Source organism: Melanotaenia boesemani, chromosome 9 (genome assembly GCF_017639745.1).
Source record: "Melanotaenia boesemani isolate fMelBoe1 chromosome 9, fMelBoe1.pri, whole genome shotgun sequence".
NCBI classification, from domain to species: Eukaryota; Metazoa; Chordata; class Actinopteri; order Atheriniformes; family Melanotaeniidae; genus Melanotaenia; species Melanotaenia boesemani.
In genome coordinates this window covers 20,032,981-20,047,992 of record NC_055690.1, presented here as the reverse complement: position 1 = coordinate 20,047,992, position 15,012 = coordinate 20,032,981, and positions in this window count along the sequence as shown.

The following is a 15,012-nucleotide window of genomic DNA, read 5'->3' as shown; positions in this document are numbered from 1 at the left end:
TTTCATTGTAAATATGAGTAAACTTTTGAAAGAGTCATATAGAGTCACAATCTACACACACACTCAAATGTAAACCTTCATGGTCTGCACTTATAATTTGATCTTGCAAGGTGAAAATCAAACAAAAACAAAGGGAGAAAAAAAAAAGAAAAATAAGACAACCTCTTTCACTGAGGTAATGAGACCACTGGTGACCGACACAATGCTGACAATATCCCTCCTTTTCCTGCCCTACAATCTTTTGTTTGCCTCTTCTTCATCCCTCATAACCCCTAGACCTTCACTCTGGCCCTCTAATCCTAAAACTGTGGCTTGACGCAGACACCCAAACACCCCCTTCAGTCCCACACAGCCCTCATTTGCTAAAGGATTAGAGGGAGGGCACCAAGGTCAAAGTTTGGCCACCACTAGGGACCTTGGAAAAGAAGAAATGCACACAATCCAATGACCACAGAGCCAGTGCTACACACAAACACACACCCATTAGCATTGTGTGAACGTATGACACTGCTTTGGCGCGCACAATCTAAGAAGCGAACATCATTATGTATTCACACACTGTAGGTGTGTAGACAGGACCCCAACCCCCAGACACCTACTGAAACAGAGACACAAATTTGCATGAGCATGAGCAGAACTAAATAAATTGACCTTAACACTAAACTCAAAATATACAAATGCATATTTGTGGAATTAAAAAAAGAAATCAGAGTCAAGAAACTGTTTTTGGGGTAGAAAAAGGTTGATGGTAAGGCAGCACAAAGCACACCTTCGAAAAGAGTCTAAGTTTGAGAGAAAGACAGAAGAGAAAGTTTGCAGGAGAAGAAAAGTGATTGTCAGGGAGAGAAGAAACATCACTCTGAAAACTTCTAAAGAAGGCCCTGCTCTGGGTTTTAAATGCTCTCCTCCCTCTATCACTCCCTCTCTCTTCCCACTTTCCTCTCATCCCTTTCATGAATTAAAAGCAAGGCCGGTCTGTGGGGAGAAGCATCGTTAATTCCGATCAGATCTCCTCCTCCCCCCTTTCTGTCTCCCACCACCTTCCTCCTCCCCTCCCTCGGCGACGGTTGCCGTGCAGTCTGACAGACGGAGATGGGATCTGACAGTAAACAGGCGTGTGGATGCCCGGCGCGTGATTGACACGTAGGCAGGTCGGAGGGGGCCCGCCCCCCTCCTAATCCTGCCCTGTCAGCTCTAATTGGGGAGGTGGAGCTCCATGTCACCAAGGTGACTGATTGACAGGACCTCAGCTTTGCATAGATATGAAGGAAAGGTGGGGAGGTTCACGCATGGCATAACACTGTTAACACTACTATACTGCTAATAGAGATATGTGTCTGTGTCTTTGTGTGTGTGTGTGTGTGTGTGTGTCTGTAGGTGTGTGTGTGTGGGTGTGTGTGTGGGTGTGTGTATGTATGTTTGAGTGTATGTGACTGCTGTGTGCTCAGACACACTCACAAACACCTAGTTGCAGGTGAACACACTCAAGAACATGGCTGAGCAGTCAAATAAACCCACCACAATAACAATGAACAAAATCGACAATGCATGTACGATGTCCTAACACAGAGCGCATGTAGAAACACACACACAGACAATCCCCTGACATGCTGTGATGAAGAGCAGAGACTGTTAAGGCTACGAGTGCTAAGATTTAAGATGCAAAGCAGAATAGTCTAAAGGTCTTTACTATGTCAAGGCCACTGAGTGACAGAGATAAGACACTAACAGGTCTACAACTGTGGAAGTTCAAATGTGTGGGTTAATGTGGTAAATGAAAGACTACTGGAAAGCATATTTGTGTGTCTGTACTGTATGTGGGGACACATTTCAGTGTCCCATATAAAGTATAAATAAAAGAATATGTGTTTAGGCACAATGATGCTTTGAGCTAAAAGTTCAGGGTGACACGCTAACCGGTTGACACGCTAACCGGTTGACAATGACAAAGCACAGAATCTAAGACCTGAAAAGGATACTGGAATATATGGACATAGTATGAGAGTTTAAATTGGTTTAACTTACAGCCAGGAAGAAGTTTTATAACTTGCACATATTGTAGGAGTCAGTGAGAGCATATTGAATTTAATGAATTGAATTGAATAATACTTTAATTCCCAAAGGGAAATTACATTGCTGCAGTATACTTTAATGGGGAAAATTTATTAGAAAATGCATAACAAAATTAAAACAAAAATAAGTTGCAAGTGTGGCAGAGAAACAGTTTGGTTGAAATCTCCATATTTGCTATAGATGCATCAAAGTGTTGGCAACAAAGTTGATGTTGTCCCTTTTGAACTTAGTTCAAAATATAGGCAAAAAACATGTAGCCAACAGCTCAGGATCAGGTTGCAGAGAGACTTCTCTCAACATCATATCTAAGACTGCACCAACTTTTCATTACAAGCAGTAAAATACAAAAAATAGTACATTCCCTGAAATTTCCATGGTGTTCATATCAGGACTACAAGCTTGTCTGTTTTATTTGCCAGCAATCTTCCCTTCCCCACGATGATCCAGAGAAAAAATGTTTAAATTTCCTCATCCTTTCCCTCTTTTTTTCTCCTGCCCAGCATCCTAGATGTCTCCTCCTCAACTTGTTTGGAATCGGGGTCTTATTCCTGCCCTTACTCTGGCTTTTGAAAGCTCAGTCAGCTGCTCTCCAATTAAAACAACTTTTCTGTTGTCATGTTAATAACATGTTAAAAAGTACCAGACATAGAGGAAGAAATCGTTCTAGCAGCACACCATCTAAATTGCCATGGAAAAGGTTTCAAAGATCAATGTTTGTAATGGAAAAAGCTTAGCAGAAAATGTAGATACAAAAAATAGACATGGTATGACCAGAGCTGCTACAAGCATCACCTTGTGCAGCTGCTCATCAGACTAAAGAATACAGTATGACCAAAAAAGGGAAAGGTCTGGCAGTAATATAGTATTATGTTCTAACAAATTTGAATACTAAAACTACTAATGTATTTTATGAATATCTTCAAGCTGACCTAAGACCAGCTGATCTGTGATAACATAAATGAATGCAAATAAAGTAAACAACAACACACGAGAAGTACAAATATGGCACCAGTTGCAGCTTCACACAGTAAGTCCACATGGTGCACACCCAAGAGCTGATAGATAGATTAACTGATTATTAACTGCAGGTGGAGATGCAGCAGAACAAGGAAAGATATTGAAGTTGGAAGTGCTCATCTACAGATTGTAGCAAATCTTTAAAGAAGCTCCTAATAACAAGTGTAAGAGTATGTCACTCTTATTCGCACCAAGTAAGATCTTGGCTAAGACCACCAGTCAGCTGATCTCAGAAACAAAGGATGCACAGGTGAGAAAGGTGCATCTTGGTTTCTACAAGAAACAATGTAGACCATATCCTCAATCTGTGCCACATAATCTAGCAGAGCACAAAGAAGCATAGGCAGGTGTTCATCAAAGATATTTGACAGCATCCACAGGGATAGCCTTCGGTGCATTCCGAGTGTACAGAATACTGACAGAAATGACTTTGATCATCAAGAGCTTTTTTACCAACCTCATGTGCTACCTAGGGAACGTCGACATTTGCTTTGCAGAAAGCACAGGGTTGAGACAATGCTGTGTGATGTCCGCTGTACTTGTTAACCTTGTCATCAAATGGGTTGTGCTGTAACAAATCAGGGAGCATCAGATGGTCTGTCTTCGCAACAATAGCAGATTAGATTTTTCTCATGACCTTGGCTTGTTGTCACACATCCACTCCATGTTACATGTAGGAGAAAGCAGATAGGCTTAACAATACAGGAGCAAGGAGCAAGAACTAACTGGACCAAAACTGAGGTCATGACCCTTAATGTCAAACAACCTGCATCAGTCACAGTGGAGGGAGAGGATTTACCAGCTCAAACAGTTTCACAGATTGTCTCTGGAATGTGTGGTAAGACACACACGAAAGCACAGTCCCTTCCATAGTGAGCTCAATAAAACAAAAAGGAACAGTGTCTGGATGTCATCAGAGTACAGCACCCATACCAAACTCAGGGTCTATCTGAGCTGTGTTCTCCCGACCTTAACAAACTGCCAACCTTTTACACCAAAGCCCCAGGAGAATCCTGGGCATCAAACGGTGTATGTGACAGAGAGCATGGACACCCCTTAGATGTGGACTTCTCATATCATCAGAAGCAAAAGAAGCTTCATTACAAAAACCGTTCTACACTGAACATCAGAGGGAATATGTAAAAGAGCATGACATGAGAACATATAGCAAAGTATATGGATCCAAACCTGTAGACCTTCAAAAACAGCTGTAATACCAGTCATCACTGACAAACAGCTGTACACAACCATTAAAGGCATCAACTTGACATGCTTGCTTGCCACTGTTTGCTATTTGACATCAAAGTACAGCTTAGGCAGAAGGGAATGTCATTAGCTCTGCATGTAATTAGTTGTAAACCAAATTATGGAACAAACTGAAATTTTGACTTGATGAAAGTCAGAAGATTAAAGTGATAGCATTTTATCCTCAGGGATACACAAATGTGAGTCAAACAAAATGAGAACCCATCAAAAAATTGTTGAGATATTTCACTTTTGTGATGGAGGAATACTCTGGATAACTTTAGTGTTTTTGGGATTTATCTAAGGATCATAAGTTTTCTGTGGATGAATTATTACTACTACTTTGACACACTTTCAGACTCAAATAATTCTAAATATCTTGTCCAAAAATCATTTCTTGCTTTCCCCAAGCCATTAAATTCCTCTTTCCTCCCTCTCTTTTAAACCAGTGCATCTTTGCCTTTAAGATAGCTCTTTTGTCCGTGGTTACTACACTGTGATGCTGTAACAATACTAATTTGAATCAGGTAAAATCTACGTATTGCCTAATACACCACACATCGTAAATGCATGCAGTCACAGTAGCGGGTTGGCACACACATTAGGGGTGGGTCTTAATTAGGCTTATGATCTGCTTGTTAAGTAATCCTATAAATCTCATTATTAACAGAACGTTATCTGCACTGTCCAAAAATCCCTGCCTCATGGTTTTCCCTTCTTCTAGCTACCTACCTAAAGCACTTTTTTTTTTACTCAAATCCTCAATGAAAACCAAAAGAAAAATTTGTGCAGAACATTTTGAAACTGCCTTTCCTCTTAGCCACTGAAACAATCACATATTGCAAAGAGTAAGAAATAGAAAGGTGAAATGAATGATAATAGCATTTTCTTTGTTTTTTTTAAGGTTGACAACAACTATGGTAAACAGTATAAGTGCAATAATACATTTGCAAGTAAAAATCCAACATCTATCTGCGGTTAGGAAAACTACAGGGGGAAATTGTCTCTTTATATTTTTCCCAGCAGCATAACACTTGCATATCTAAAGCTGTAGGGGTCGAGATGGCTCAGTCAGTTTTGCCTATGCAATTATTTTAAGGAGACATAGTGAAAAATATTAGCTCTGTCAAATGGTTGATCTGTTCAACGAGCTAAACATTCAGACAAGAGTTATTCTTAACTGCTCCCATCTACCACAGAAATATTTAATACAACCTTAATGTCTCACCAGGAAAACTCTGACCTTCTACATTAATATAATATCTGATCAATAATATCTGATAGTAATTCTTGTGTGGTGCTGAAGTTTGGGATCACTGTAATCGGTATATCTAAGAGAAGTAGAGAGAAATATTTAGAAAAGTGACCAATGACTAAATAACAAAATGTTGTCACTCCTGCAGACTGATGAATCCATTATTTAGCATTATTGTGCTACCAGACTTTATCTTTAAGTCTTTTTTCTTTGTGAATTCCTGAATCTTTACATAGGCATGTTTCAACTGACCAAGGAAACCACACCCATGACCAAGATGGAGATACTGCTTCATTTCAGCAAAAGTTTTAGGATCTCTATATTTTTCAAATAATCTACTCAAAGTATCTCTATTATAGAGCTAATTATAAAATGTTAATTTCTTTGCAACTTTCTTTTCAGTTTTTATTTTATGACTGTGTAAGGACGCGTATGCACATGAATGTGCGCGTACATGCATGCGTTTTGATTGACAGCTGCCACTGACCTGTGCCAGTCAGAGTGCCATGCTGCGGGGCGGTGGGGTCGATCGCTACGGAGATGACCTCCGCCCTCATCTGCATCCTGCCTTCATTAGCTGAGCCAGGCAAGGAGAATAACAACCCAATAAATTAATAAAGAGAAAGAGGGAGAGCGAAGAGAAAGAGAGGAGGGAGGGAGTGGATGAGGGAAGTGCAAGGGCAAAAACGGGAGAGAGAGAGTGAGAGGAAGGAAACAGGCATCAGAAAAGAGCAGAAAAGGAAAGTATAAGAGGAACGAACGGTGCACTGAAGTATGGAGGGCAGGGAGTGGGGAAATGGAGGGAAGTGCTGCAAAAATGGATGTGTGTGTGACGGATACGGGTGTGTAGTCAGCCCAGGCAGAAAAAAGCCGGTAAATGAAAGGCTAAGGAAGCCTTGAGAAGATGGTCAGAGAAGGTAAAGGTAAGGTTTATCTTTATCAATAAAATCCAAATGCAGATTAAAGATGCAGGAACAGTGTGACAATGCACCAAATCCCAATTCCATCAAATATATTTGCCCCAAATTAACTGCAAACAGACATTGCCAAGAACATCTCATGGGGCTGATTTATAACTGTGGCAACAAGCCTGGTCTGAAAGAGTATTGATACATTACCATCTGCACTGTCTGTTAAATGCCAGTACAGACACAGATTTTAACTGGCCCATGCAGCTGCATTCAGACTTGTCCAAATACGCCTGATTTCATTCTCATTCATGACTGGGACGAAGTTAGCATGGCAACCGCTTGAAATCATGTTAATAAACTATGAAGCTTGATCACCTGCTGTTTCACTAGATACATACCCTCACTGGTCTTGTTCACAAGTAGACAAAAACAGAGAAAAATGCCTCTTGAAAACCTCTACACTTGCAGTAAAAGACATACAGCAGAGTCCGGGGAAACCTTGCTCTTTAAATAAATAATGAACAAGTATGTTGTGCAGGATAGGCTGTTGGTTGGGAGCTTTCCCAGGAGCACTGTAGTAATGATGCTTTCTCATCTTCCAGCAGAGCCGTATAGCATCACATTCCGTTGCTCCATCTTCATCAGCATTATGGATGGAAATACAACCCATCCTGATGCCAAAAGCGCCATGTTTTAGATTTTTTCAGTGCGTTTCAGTTTCCAGCAGTTGATGCATATTTCAAACTTCTCTGGAGTTGTACACAGGAGTGCGGTGGTTTCTCAGCTGTTTAATATGATGTAACCCCTCCACCCTTACAGATCAGGTCTGATACCTTAAATCCCATCATTTTGTTGTGTCTTAATGCTTGTTTTAGTACAAAACTGAACAGGTTTGCTTTGACAAAAAAATCACAAAATGACTGCAATATAATCCAAAACACCACTACCTCTTTAATTTATCCTTTTGACATGGAAACAGTAGATGCATAAAGTGAATGACGACTTCAAAAAGATGTGGCAGTGGAATTAAGCAAATACTGTCATCCAAGAAGCTTGTACTAATTTTCAGTTCAACCTTTTACTTTTTACACTTTTACAGTTTTAAAATTCATTTTTACTTCATGCAAATAAGTATTACCAAGTTATTTCTTGCAGCTATATTAACCTGATTCCTTGTGCTCAGGAGCTACATGCCCATTTCAGTGTGGAATTCAGTCCTCCACACAAACATTTTAATAAGAAAAAATATGCATGCATGGGTGCATAAAAATTGTTTGTGTGCATGTATGCAACATAACACAATTGTACAGTCAGGTTTAGGCATTAACAACATACATATAGTTCAATAAACAATGTGAATATTTTTAAAATAGTTTTTTCCACACTACCTTGTTAAAAATCTCCTTTTTCTAGCTTAGCCGGTGAAGAATCCCACCCCTTCGGAAAAACATCATGAACTGTAGTTTAGAGATTCTTGGTTTCACAAAATCCACTTTATCTATAAAATTTGTTTCATCCATCTGCAAAAATACAGTGATTATTTCACAACTTATCGTGAGGCAGGGCTGGTTTGCTGCGAACATTTAGACTATTATGACTACTAGTCAAATAGGAAAATAAATTATACACCAAAGTGCCTTTTCCTAAAGAAAAATGCTGTTCCAGATGGAGTGAAGGTAAGCTCAACTTAACTTATTTTCTTGGCAGCGCAAATGAATAGAGGGCAGGATATCGGCAAAAGGACTTTTACGTTGAGGAGAACAGTCGCCACGAGGATTACTCTGTAGTCAGTTTGCTGTTGCCCATTATAACGGTCTCCAAAAGTACTGGATCAGTTCCAAAAACTATTGTTCCTATACACATTTAGACTATAAGAGTTGGAAAATACAGCCCATGTTCTACTCATAACCATTTTCCCATGACTCTTTGCTATTAAACCATTTATTTTAAGTCTTTTAATCAACTATCCTTAATGCACAGACTTCAGCACTTACTTGCAGATTCCTGGTTTTACCCTTTTTTTAAGCTGGTAAAATACTTTACACTCTTTCCAACTGTACCCATCCAGAAGTACCTGATACTGCATCCCTAATTGAAAATTACTGTAGTGGAAAACCGGTAACAAAGAGCTTCAAATTGATTTATTCTGACTTTTTCTTGACTTAGTAAAAGGCAGGCTAGAAAGCTCTTTTATAAATATTTAGACTTCACTGAGCCGATCACAGCAGAGTCTAACTGAATTAAGAGAGGCAGCAACACCGGTGCTCTCAGTAGCAACATTCAGCCTGACATAACCACATAATAACACACATCACATTAACAAGATCCATCTGGTAAGGAGACAGGTATTGTGCCATGGTCCCATTTTCTATGTCTCTCTAACAGAGAAGTGCTAACTGTTCAGGGTTGAGGAGTGTGAGCACCAGGGAGCTGGGCCTGCTGTGCTGGGGAGGAAATTCTCAGGACGATCGATGAAGAGGATTAGGACCGGCTTTGGGGCTCAGAGGCCTGGATCTGAGCAGTATTCTCAGTGGGGCCCCTGGGAGAGTTGGAAAGGAAAGCTGGAGGGAAGAGAAGAGGAGGGCCAGGGAAGCTGGGAAAGAGGGCTAACCTGGAACTGTCAAGAGGCTGAGAGAGGGTTGGCCAGGCTGGGAATAGAGGAGCAGTCAGGGTCCCAGTCCACATTATGAATGGCACTGAAACTCTGCCACCCACTCAGATAAACACACACTGGCTAGCCTGATTGGGTAAGCTGGAGATCACAGAGGAGGAAGGATAAGATTCAACATAACAAGAACAAAAAAAAACAAAACAAACAAACAAAAAAAAACAAAAAACGACCAGACTAACACAGATGAAGTTGATTTTTTTTCCTCCTTACATTCAGTCTTTTAATTTTCTTCAGGCCAAATCACTAGTTGTCTTCTAACTTGATGAGAACAGTGTACAACAAAAGGCTGCCTCAGTCTGTGTCTGCCTCTGATGCTCATGATTGGTCAGCCCATTCGCCAGCTCGCCGCTTTCCCCCGGGTACAGACGGTTGGATCCATGATTCATTTTGCAATGAGAAAAAAAAAAAAAAAAAGACAGAGCGCATATGAGAGAAGAAACAGCCAAGACCACTGGGAAATTATACGGTGGAGCGGCATGGTGGATCTGGAATTAAACGGCATAATTAATCAAGCAAAAAAACAAGCACGTTGCTCATACATTTATTATTTGCATTTTTTTCCACTTCAGGAGATGTAATCAGCAGATATACATCCACATTCTAGATACTTCAGGTCACAAGGACCTGAAGGTCAAGTGCCCATTTTGACCACCTTCCCTACAACTGTAAAGTGGCACCAGTTCTGCCCTGCACTTAATTTTTTCCTCACTGACTATTGTCTCCACACAATGCCCTCTGCCTCTAAAGTAATCTCCACAACAAGCAGAACAAGTCCACAAATACATGTTGTTGTCCCTCCCAATCCTTTCATTTAGGGTGTCTGCAAAATTGGGTTCACAACTCTGAGCTCTCTGTGGAGTTGTTCAGTATTATGCAATTTGTGCACTTGGCCCCAAATAAGAAGAAAGTACTTTCGTATGGAAGGATAGTGCAAATATCACAAGAAATATGGATCATGCAGCTTTTTTTTTGTCAAAATCACCTCATCAAAGACATTTAAGCACTGCTACAAATAAAGGTCTTCCCTTATGCTTTGCTTAAAAGCAAATAAACTGGAAATTTGATGACATAACTTATTTGAATGCACTTTCTTTCCTTGTTCATCATACTATATCAGTTGTGTATTTGTGTCTTTAAGTTCCTTTTAAATCATGTAACTGTAGTTTGTGTATTAAAAATGAAACTGCAAGATGGGAACAGATGAGTTGGTTTATTTGACTTTTTAAGGCATTAATGTGACACGTGTAAAGAAGTTGTTGGTACCGTAATCATTTTGAACCTAAACTCAATGACAAAATTGGCAAGGACAGCTACTAAATATTTCTTGTAGCCATCTAGAAGCTTCTTGCTATTGTCTCCTGGTGTCAGTCACTCCTCCACGACTTTTCTTCCAAACTCTTTTAAATCTGCAGTAGTCCTCATTGCTAAGGTTTTAATCACTTTCAACTCATTGTTAGCTATTTTATAAGAGTCCAATCTTTTGAGATATTCTTTTTCACTAGATGTGTTCTTTGGCTCGATGCCCTGATGACAGACAGAAAACCTTAACCTCCAACCAAGTTTGTACCATTGTGTAACACTGGGATTCCTTAATGCCACATTCTGGAAGCATCTTTATGGTTTAATGACTGTAAAGCATCTTAATAACATCTCAAACCTTTAAGACCATTGGTGATGGCCTTGTAGCCTTTGAAATTGTTTTTAGACCATTTTTTCATACTTATACTCTGAAGACTCACTTATCCCCACCATTGTGGGAATGCAATCAGAAATAGTCCTTTATATAGAGTGGACCATTATTTATTGATGAAGTCACATGCTCACAACTCAGAAGATCAAGCAAAGAGAAGCAACTTAAAAAATATATATATATATGTGTGTGTTACATTTTGTATCAGGAACATTTTTGGGAAATTCTTTTTTTTTTTATTGTAATTTAGAAACTTAAAAACAGTCTGATTTGATTAATTTAAGTCAGATTTATTTTATAATATATTGTAAATTACAATTCAATTCAGATTACAAATCATTCTAAAGATTGTAGAAATTCTAAATGTGCCACAAAACACAATCTCCCCAATATTTCCCAAATATTTAGATAATTTATTTACTGCTCTGCAGTAATTAAAGGCTATGTGGAAAAGATGTCAATATGAATAGGTTAGCTATAATTATGAAAACAGCCTTATTTTTCTATCAGGGTGGCTGATTGAAATGCATCAAATTTATCTGCACATATAGATGTCCTGATCTTTCCAGCACCCTGATCTAACCCCATTAATGCTGAAATACATCCGCCAAACACTTTGAAACATATCACTTTCTGGCTGGTCAATATGACTTGGTTGCTGAAACGCCGTCATCAATCGAGGTATCAATATGGAAATACCACTGTGACCCAGACATTAATCAATCAGGATCCTCGGGGAGGAGATTGAGGGCAAGAACACCTAAAATCATCAATGAGACGGATCGGCCCGGAGTCAGGCTCGGACAGTTTGTATTGATAAGAGCATTTCCACCTGTAGCGGCCGGAGCGGAGAGACAGGTCGCATCTGAATTCAATACCCGCCGCCGCAGCTGCGCGCTCCAAGCCCAGAAAGACACGCTTGAGCGGAGATACGTGCCTCGACTCATCATAAGACCAGTCTCTTTCTCTTCATATATGTCCCCTTCTTCTTCCTCCCCCTTCTCCTCTTCCTCTTTGCTGTCTCTCAGAACTTTAATGGTATGCCTGCACTACAGAAGCATCAATCCTTTAATACAAGAGCAACAATGCCTTGAAATTAACTTCTTTGTCTTTATTCCTCGGCTTACTTTCCTGAGCACTCCCCCTACCCACATTATCTCTGGAGTTTAGTCAAACCTATTTCCTCCTCTAACTTCAAACTGTGAGAGGGGAAGTGGAGCTCAACATCAGTGAGAAAAGTCTTCAGATGCTCGTCTCTCGCATTCATCTCACCGCGAGCGCAGGATTAAAGCGTCGTCTCACCGCTGACATCCAAGCCTTGACCCAATCAATTAGGTCCTTCCTTTGCGTTTGCTTCCCTCTTTCAGATAACATCAGGGCTGCATGGGTAGCGTGAAACAAGTCAGCCTCCTAGTGGTGGGTTTGTGTATGCACAAGAAAAAGCCTGGAAATGTAAGAAAGGAAAAAGGATTCCAGTAGAATAAACTAAAATAGAATATTAGACCAACGTGTTTTACTGATTTATAAAGACTGTGGAACTCTAAATGTCAAATCAGACTAAGTGTCACATTTTAAAATTGTGCATATGCACCAAATAATTCACTAATCATAACAACATTTCCCACATTTGCTTGTCAAGCAGCATTGACCATCCTCGTATTTGACTTCCAATCAAAGCTTACGCTGCTCTCTCCCTCATGATACATCTTAAAGGTTAGAGTTCAATGGTCATGTTCCTGTGTGCACACAGCCCTGCCCTTTTCATCCCCAATCAGCTGCTCTTTTTTTCTTCCTGTGCCAGAATGGAGAGATGCGCCACAAAGGTCATGGACATGGATTTTCTTTGGTTTGACTCCATGAAAAGGTCAGATGAGGGCAGCATGAAATGGCAGTGAGGCCTTCATACTGCCCTCTCTGGGACCAGAGTCCTTACATCACCCTCAAATGGCACAGACTGAGCCCACACTGAGGCTCTCATGGGGACTAGCAGGGTCCTGTTGGCTGCTGTGACCTCGTCTTCTCTCCCAGTGGTTTAGGTGTCCCTTGGCAGCATGAAGCAGAACTGCAGTACGTGTGTGTTTGCATGTTGAATAAAATCTTTTCAATGTGGAAAAAAATGAATCAACACAATTTGTTCAATATATGACATCTCACATAGAGATCAATATATCTCTAGCATGTAGCCTATTGTTGATGGGTTGTTACAGAAACTAATCAGGATCAGTCAACATAAAGAACTGAATAAAAGGTTTCTGTCCTTCCTTGTGAACCATTATGTGTAGGTAATGTTACATGAATAACCTGAATAGAATGATGCTTTTATGTTGTCAAAATCAGGCTAAAATTCCCCATATAAATATAACAAATCTGAAATGTTGCAGACAACATCCCCTTCATCTCTCTGCTCTTTATTTTCCATGTATAAACTTGTGGCAGAATTGGCATCATCAGCTTGTTTTTCTCCTCTTCTCTCTCAGCAGATCTCCTTGGCTAAAAGTTGCAGTGCCTGTTGGTCTCTCTTCGCTGTCCTCTCCACCCCAACCGGTCGAGGCAGATGGCCACCCTGAGCCGGGTTCTGCAGGAGGTTTTTTCTTCCTATTAACAGTGAGTTTTTTTTTCCTTTCCGCTGTCGATCACCACCTCATGCTTGCTCAGGATAGGCGATTGAATCAAAGTCCGTTGGTTTTCCTAGCTGAGCTATCATTTTTTATGAACTGGCTTGTGTGAATACTGATTGGATAAATTGACTCAAATTGATTTGTCCATCATAAAGTGCCCTGAGATGATTTTGTGAATTGGTACTATACAAATAAATTATAATTGTCTTATAATTTATTAGTCTTTAAATGAAGAATAAACATATTTGAGAAGACAAACTTATTTGTTTATACTCATACTAAAGCTGGGAGGGGAGGATACTTGCATCACTTTACTTTAATGCCATCTAACCAACTATTTTAATTCAGCTGAATGAGTTTCTGCTGAATGATTAAAAAAAATCATTTTAACTTGACACAATGGATTTTAGAAATTTTTACAGATGGGCCACAAAGGGTGAGTCATGTTTCCTCCACTGGCTCTCTTCAGCAATATGCCTTTCACTTCTGCTGTAGAAGTTGTAGAAGTCTAAGAACTGGCACATCCTAAAATTGGCAGACGAAAGGGTATATTGTGAGTCTGCTGCATGGTGTTGAGGACAGCCATGGATCAGTGGTGGAGGACTTTGTTAAATGGTGCAATGAAGCCAACCTGTATCTAAATACTAAAAAAATAAAAACATGGTTATTGATTTCAAGAAGTCCTCTCACTCAACATTACAGACAAAATCAATGGCAAAGACACAGAGTAGGTGAAACACTACACATATCATGGTATAGTTTTAGATAACAAGCTTAAATTTTATCCTGATATGGAGGCAGTGACTAAGAAGAGCCATCAACGCCTGTACTTCCTGAGGAAGTTACAGATTTTTAATATGGACAGAAATATTATGACTTTTTAAAAAAGTCTTTTATTGAATCAGTTTTAACATTTTTCTTTTTTTCCTGGTTTGGAAGCTTTGGAACCAAATATTCTACCAAGCTAAGCAGGGGGGTGAAACTGGTCAGCAAAATTATAGACTTCCACAGTCCTTACTACCTGAGCAGGTGGTGAGAAAAGGGAGAGGCATCTTGGGAAACCGGAACCACCCTCTGCATAAAGACTTTAAAACTGCTTCTCTCAGACTGGAGATACAGAACCACAAGACCCAGAAATAACTAAAAATACTCCTTTTTCTTAATAACATTAGCATTTTTAAGTAGCTACAGGTTATTTTTTATATAATCACATTTTGTGTAGTGTTTTAATTCTTTTTTAGTGTTATTATTTGGGTATTTTAAATTATTGAAGGGTCATTTTCCTTTTTAGTTCATTAGCAGTTTTTATTTTATTAGTGTTTTTTATTGGGGATTTTATTGGACAGTCATGTTTGGTGTATGCAAGTGGATTTTAATGTTTGATGTTATGTCCTGAGAACCTGTCTGTAAGCAAAGTTCCCCATGAGGGACAATAAAAATGACTTCAACTTGGCTGCAAAGAAAAAACAAGAACTGGAGAAGTCGCTCATTTGCATACCACGAACCAACTGCTGGGGGTGGGGAGACATCTC